At 48.2% G+C, this 6,796-nt stretch overlaps 1 protein-coding gene and 1 long non-coding RNA gene across 14 annotated transcripts in view; both read left to right on the top strand.

The window, feature by feature from the left end:
* COL23A1 (collagen type XXIII alpha 1 chain) overlaps positions 1 to 6,796 on the top strand; it is a 283,264-nt gene that overhangs the window by 39,615 nt on the left and 236,853 nt on the right. The gene's annotated exons all lie outside the window — the stretch shown is intronic.
* Positions 1 to 6,796, top strand: part of LOC120616587 (uncharacterized) — a 16,027-nt gene that overhangs the window by 4,700 nt on the left and 4,531 nt on the right. The window contains exon 2 of the long non-coding RNA XR_005656626.1: positions 4,479 to 4,485. This is a non-coding gene — a long non-coding RNA (uncharacterized LOC120616587). The remainder of the gene's footprint in view (positions 1 to 4,478; positions 4,486 to 6,796) is intronic.

The raw sequence follows: 6,796 nt of genomic DNA, 5'->3' as shown, positions 1-6,796 counted from the left end.
GTGGTTGAGGAGCTATTTAATGTCTAAGAAATCCTGGAAATGTTTCATTTTGGCCTTTGCCTTTTTATACTATATCTGTGGAATGAGAAGCTGTGTTTGACTGGGGCTGAGCTGCCTTTAAGCGTCCCAGGCTTGCAGCAAAGAAGTGTGGCAGGAGCCCTGAGCCCTCAGTATCCAAGGACTTTGAGCAGCAGCTGGTGGTCAGGTCCCAGGGGAGATGTGGAAGGCTGCCGTAAGTGGGTACGGTGGTTGTAGCCCCCCGGGGACACACAACTGTCTCAGCTCTTTGCAGAAGTCAGGCATCCTCTCCCCTACCTCACCCCAGTTGGTTGAGTCACAAGGACAGTTTGTACCCAGTGATGTGCCTGGTGCAAGCTCGTGATATACTAGCCGCTTCCTGGAATAGAATCCGAGTCAGAGCCTTTCCGGTGGCAGACCGAGGTGGGCGCCAGGGCCAGGAGACAGAGGCTCTGCCGCTCATCTCAGGACAGATGGATGGGAAAGTGGAAGAGGCCAAGGTTCCTCTTATTGGCAGACAGGAGGCTGGGAGAGGATGGTGTTTGTGAAAATGTTTAGAGAGCTGTCTCTCTGGTGGTCCCCTAAGGATGTCCACAAGCTCCTTCACCCACAGAGGGAAATGCTCTGCAGCCAATGACTGGCCCAGGCCCACTGGCTTTGCCTCGCGGCCACTCTATTCATCCAGCTGGCCTCCTCATCGCATCCTTCCCCAGGCCCTGCTTGTCCCACCTGTGTGGGCTCTACCTCCGGTGACCAGCACCACCATCTTTCCCAGTTTGGCTTTGGACCCCTCCTGCACAGATGCCCTCTGGAGTGTGACCCCACTTCCTACCAGTCCCTCCCTCCCCCGACTGCCTCTAAATGGCCTGGGCAGACCCTCTCCTCCCACTTTGGTCTGGGGGACTTGGATGAACAAGGTAGCAGCAGTCTGAGGGTAAGTAAACATAACAGCCATGTCGCATGTTGTTTAATGTAATAAACAGGAGTCCAAGGAGCAGTGACTGAATCATTCCCATGTGGCCAAGGGAACACTGGATGGCAGCTCTGAGGTTGAACCCACATTTTGGAGTTTAAGCCCTTTGTAGCCGGCCTGACCTGCCCCCGCCTCTGTATTATTGGCCCCCAAACTCAGAAACAGAAACACCTCACTATAGACTCATAGACAGGCCCTTCACGGCCCCCCAGAAACTGCATGTCTGCATGGGGACTCCTTTTATTGCAAGTGACAGGAGCATTACTCAAACAGGCTTAAGCATCAAAGGAGGTTTATTGGGCTTTGGGAAATTCTGGTTTCAGAAGCAGTTGACATCTTCCTGGTGAGTTTGCCTGCCTCTGGCTTCATTCTCAGGCAGCTCTTACCCTGTGAGGCAGTGATGGCTCCTGCCAGCTCCAGGCCCTCATCCTACCAGCTGTGCAACCCCAGTGGTCCCAGAAGGATCCCACAAAGGACTTCCACTGGTTGGGTAACAGCCATGTGTCCCCCAAACCTGTCACTGTAGCTGAGAGGATGTGGGGCTTTGCTTGGCCAGGCCTGGGTCATATGCCCACGCTCGAGTCAGGGGATAGGATCAACCCCACCAAACCCATGTGGGCTGAGCATGGCAAAGGGGTGGCCTCGAAGAGGAACTTGGGGTGCTAGTAAAAGAACATGGAAGAACATTGGGAAGATGAAACCCACAGATGTTAACTCCAGTGCCCATTCCCACCTACATACCTTTCCTTCTCATCCTCTAGCCCAGAATCTGCCCTCTGCCCTCTGTCCTCCAGGTCCTCCCAATCTCACCTCCTCTAGGAGGCCCTCTCTGATTACTCCAGCTCCCAAAGAAAGCAGATTCCAGACTTTTCCTAGAGTCTTCAGAATAGAAAGGATATCTTTCCACTGGGCTTGCAGAGCTAGTGGAATGTGTGCCTGGAGCTTCTGGGACCACAGAATGGATGTCCCCTCCCCCTCCCACCATGAATAAAGCCAACACAGAGACACTGTTGGGGAAGGTGAATCCTGAGGTTGTCAGTGGAGCACCTGGATCCAGCCATACCTGTATCTTTCAGGATTTTTCAGTCAAGAGAAGCAATGCATTCTCTCTTTTTTTTTTTAAAGTTAATTTGACCTCGTTCCAACCTTTGGAGAGAAAAGTTCTGACTGATATACTGCCTTACTAAAAGCAGTTGCTCCCCAGGGATCCTAACCATATGACACAGAACCAATTTTCCTATTGATGTTCACTCCCATGACTGTTTGCATTTCGAAGTTCTTGTCATAGGCAGGAGAGGTTCTCAGGAAATAGCTAACACAGCGAGTGAAAGCCGTGTTCACAGTCCACCTACCTCATACCTCAGTGACAGCACAGTGTCGTGGTGTGGCCCAGTCCTAGGGACATTGGGATCTGGGACACGTGTTGATCACACTGTGAAAAGTTTCCTGCTCACTGTACATCATTCAAAGTCTCATTTATTTTTTTCTGGGTTTGTCGGTTTGAATTTCACACATGCTGCTGGTTCGGTAATGGAAATAATTATATGCACTGATAAAGCATGGCAGCAAATGAAAGAAAATGCATAAAAGCACCCGCCCTCGTGCTTCCATGGACACAGAGGAGGAGAGTTAAACAAGAACAGAGCTGCCCTTCCCGGGCCGGTTCCAGTGAACCATCTTCAGCGCCAGCCACATGAATTGCTCAGAACTTGTCCACATCATGGAATTTTTTCAAATTCAGTTCTGAGCCCAGATAGGAGGCTGTGCTAGGGACGTAAAATACAGGCAGGCATGTATGGCTCATTACCGAGCCTGTCTCTGGGCCACGATTGTACTGAGAAAGCCACACTTGGTGTCCAAGGGTTCAAAATGGACCTTCTTATTCTTGGATGGTCGGAGGAGACTGCAAGATATAGGGAAGGATGCTGTTTGGTGATGGAAGTGGCAGTCCCTATAAGCAGCCTCTGGTGCCTGAATGGTACCCCTGTCTGGGTGCTTGGTGCCTGCCTGGATCACGACTTGTGATGTTAGCCATGTCACCTGACAGCCCTCGGCCTCCATCCTGCCCTTCAGCACTGCTCCTTGTCCTTGCCTACCTTTGGGTATACTCTTTCTCAAAAGACTCGTGGATATAGTTTGTGGGCTGAGGATGGCTGTGAGTGGCCTCAGTGTCCTTGCTGGACCACTGGGGTTAGGGTGTGTACAGCTTTCAAATGATCTCCCGGGGGAAGGGGACGATGCCTGTCCCAGCCCCGGGGTAGACTACTGGGACCAAACTGTTGTCCCTGTTAAAATATGTTCCACTGGAATTCATGTGGGCTGAATACATGTATATCTTAATTGGAGAGGGAAAAACCTGTTCCATACTCGGTTCTCTTCCAGAGGCAGTAACTTGCCTGCTTAGTTTTCATCTTTCTCCTCTCTCCTGCTCCCAAGTTACAGAAAGCAGAACATCTAGGTCATGTTTCCAAATTTCATTTCATAAACTGAAAACACATTTTGATCTCAAAGGGCAAAAGGCACCTTCATCTAGTTAACTCTGAAAGTTTTTAACGTTTATACAACACAAGGTCATGTAGTTCTTTCCTTTTTAGGCAAACTAGGAGAATTGTTACTCTGCTAAGATTTCCTATTTTTTAAAAAAATTCTTCTATTGTGGTAAAATATTTTTCCATTTTAACCATTTTTAAGTGTACAGTTCAGTGGCATTAATTATATTTATAACGTTGTGCAACCATTACCACGGTCTGTTCCCAAAAGTTTTTCATCACCCCAAACAGGAACTTTATAACTGTTAAGCAATAACTCCCTATTCCCCCCAACCCCAGCCCCTGGTATAACCTCTAATCTACTTTGTTCTCCGTGATTTTGCCTAGTCTAGATATTTCATATAAATCGAATCATACAGTGTGTGACCATTTATGTCTGTTCTCTTTCACTGAGCACAGTGTTTCCAATAACATACCATTCTACGTAAATACCACATTTTGTATATCCATTCACCATTGATAGACATCTGAACCTCCTGATTCTTAAATTTTGGTCTTGAACAATTTGAGGAGTGAATTTAATATTAACATTTTTATTCCTATAAAGTCTTTGTTTCATAATATCACTTGGACAGTTGAATAGAATGAAATGAAACTGACATTTATTGATTGTCTTCTATAAACCAAGCTCTATCATCTCATTTAACCCTCACAAACATGGTATGAAGTAGATATTATCATCCCATCTTGCAGACGAAAACTCTGAAGCTCAGAGAGGATAAGGGACTTGTTCAAGGTCCCATAGCTAGTACATGGCTGAGCTAGCTGAGCTTTGAACCCTGGTCCACCTAACTCTCAAATTCACATATTTGCATCCTTTCTGCTCTCTCTCATTAATCATGGAGACAAACCGGGTCATGCCGCTTTGTCACATTTGGAGAGATAACACAATGCCTCCTTCCCAAATGCACTGACACAACCCCAAGCCCTGGTCCAAGCTCTTCAGTGATGAAGGAGTGTGTGTAGGTGTCACATGAGTGCCTGCTCTTAGGGAGGAGTTAGGGGAGTTTGGAAGAAGCCTTTGAGTAACTGATAGGTATGTCTGCACTGTAATTGAGGAACCAGTACCAGGTACCTCCACTGAGCACTCTGCTCTGGTAGCAGAGTTGGGGACTGTCCAACTTATTCAATCACACAGTCGTTCTCTCCCTTTTCATTTCTGCTTCTCTCCTGACCATCTGTTTATCTATTCATCTAACATTCATTCATCTATCCAACCCTTCATTCATCTATCCATCCATCCATCCATCCATCCATCCATCACACATCCATCCATTTGTCTGTCCATCTATTCAATCACCTATCCACCCATCCATCTACCTAGACAATATCTGTCAAAGACCTGGTGGACGCTAGGTCCTGTGCTAGGCTCTGGGATATAATGATGGGCCACACCAATGACCAATGAGATAAATATCGTTCAACAGAGGATGGATCTACCCAGTATAATGTGTTAAAAGTCAGGAAACTTAATTCTAAAATCTGGATTCCTGGCTTCTCTAGGAAAACTGGGAGACCAAGCAGCACAGAGCCCAGTTTGCCCCATGGCAGGGCCTGCCACATCTGTGTAGCACTGTGCAGAGTATGTGCCTCTGCTTCATCACAGCCCCTGCTACTCCCAGTTGTTTTGTACCTGGACCCAGGAGGCCTTAGAGTCTGCCCTGCCCCCGCAAGACTAGACTGTGTTTGCAGCAGCCGCTTGCTGGTGTCATAGGCTGCCCCAAGCTCAAGACCCGAGCTTTGTTCCAACACGTTCTGTCCTGAGCTCACAGTTTCCTCATCTGCAAAATGGGGGTTGAATGTGTGTGAGGGGGATAAAGATGAGAAAAGAGCCGAAAAAGATCTGCAGAATGCAACATGCTGCTCTAAAGAAAGGACTGCTGTCACTGAGAGCCTGGGCTGCTAGGAGAGAGTGAGAGAATGGCCTTGTCAATAGGCTAGGTGTTCACTTTAATAGACTCTGCTGTTAGTTGAGGTGGGACACGCATTGGCATCCTTCCCGCACACCTTAGTGCTGTTAGTGGTGGGCACGGGGATCTATTTTTCCTACCAGCACCCATATAGACAGTCCCTGAGGGGCATTCTGATCCTTCCCACCATTTCTTTGATCCTGGAATGTTGCTATTTTTTACTTCTCCCCACCAGTTAGGGGTACAGGTTTGCTTTTATCCACGCAGCCATCTATACAACAGATCTTTATTAAGCACCTATTTGCCAGGCACCATTCTAGACATTGAGGATACAATAGTGGAATAAAACTGATGGCTTTTAAGGGGCTTACCTTTCCCCAGGAATAAATGGCCACATGTTTCATCATGCCTGAATGGACGCTCCTGGCTGTTCTTGGCAGGGTTGCGGGGAGAGCTGGATGGATAGATGGGAGGTGGGTATGTTGCTGCAGCTCTCTCCTGACTGAACTCTGTGCCTAAGCTGTTCCTGACCCCAGGCCCAGCCACATGCCACCATGGCCTCCTGAAGTGGTTGATGAGGGGGCACCCCCAGAGCCTTGCCCAGAGGCACGTCCATCCACAATAATGAACACTTTCCACTTACACAAACACGATGGTTCAGATCTATACAGAAAGACCCGCCTTGCCAGTTACTTACAGCGCACACAGCCCATCATATGTCCCCGTCCTTTTATGTAACTGCTAATTATTTAGCATCTGGACCAGTGTGAGGTGCAAGAATACCTGGTGGGCAAGGTAAGCACAGTCCCTACCCACATGGAGCAACTGGAGGAGACTGGGAAGGGACACCCAATCCAGGCCTGAGGAATCGAGACACTTCTAAAGGGAGGTGACACCTAAGTTAAGAAGGGGTTTGTAGAAATTGGGAATAGGACTGATAAATGTCTTCTCTAGTCAGAGAAAACTGTATATGGAAGGTGGGAGCCTGGAGCATCCAAGGAAATAAGGGTTCAGTCAACGTGGTTAGAAAGTAGAGTCTGTACCTGTGAGTGGGGGTGGGGATGGGCAGGAAGGCAGGCAGGGGAGTGATGCTAGAAAGCAATGAGGCTCAGAAGAGGGTAATTGGCATTTAGATCATTTAGTCCTTGTACACTATGGTCAAAGTGAACTTATTCTAAAACCCAGGAAGATATGGGGGCAGTTTTCAGGCAGGGCGCATCCAGCACTTTGGCACTTTAGTTGGACGGAGGTGGCAGCTGATGTTTGTACAGGTGTTTAGGACTAGAATTACTGGGCTGGGGCTTCCACCCCTGTGAGAAGGGAGAGGGGCAAGGGCATGGGATGTC

The sequence above is a fragment of the Pteropus medius genome, unplaced genomic scaffold, assembly GCF_902729225.1.
Source record: "Pteropus medius unplaced genomic scaffold, Ma_sr-lr_union100, whole genome shotgun sequence".
NCBI classification, from domain to species: domain Eukaryota; kingdom Metazoa; phylum Chordata; class Mammalia; order Chiroptera; family Pteropodidae; genus Pteropus; species Pteropus medius.
The sequence above is the reverse complement of the archived record's forward strand: the minus strand, read 5'-3'. Positions and strand labels throughout refer to the sequence as shown.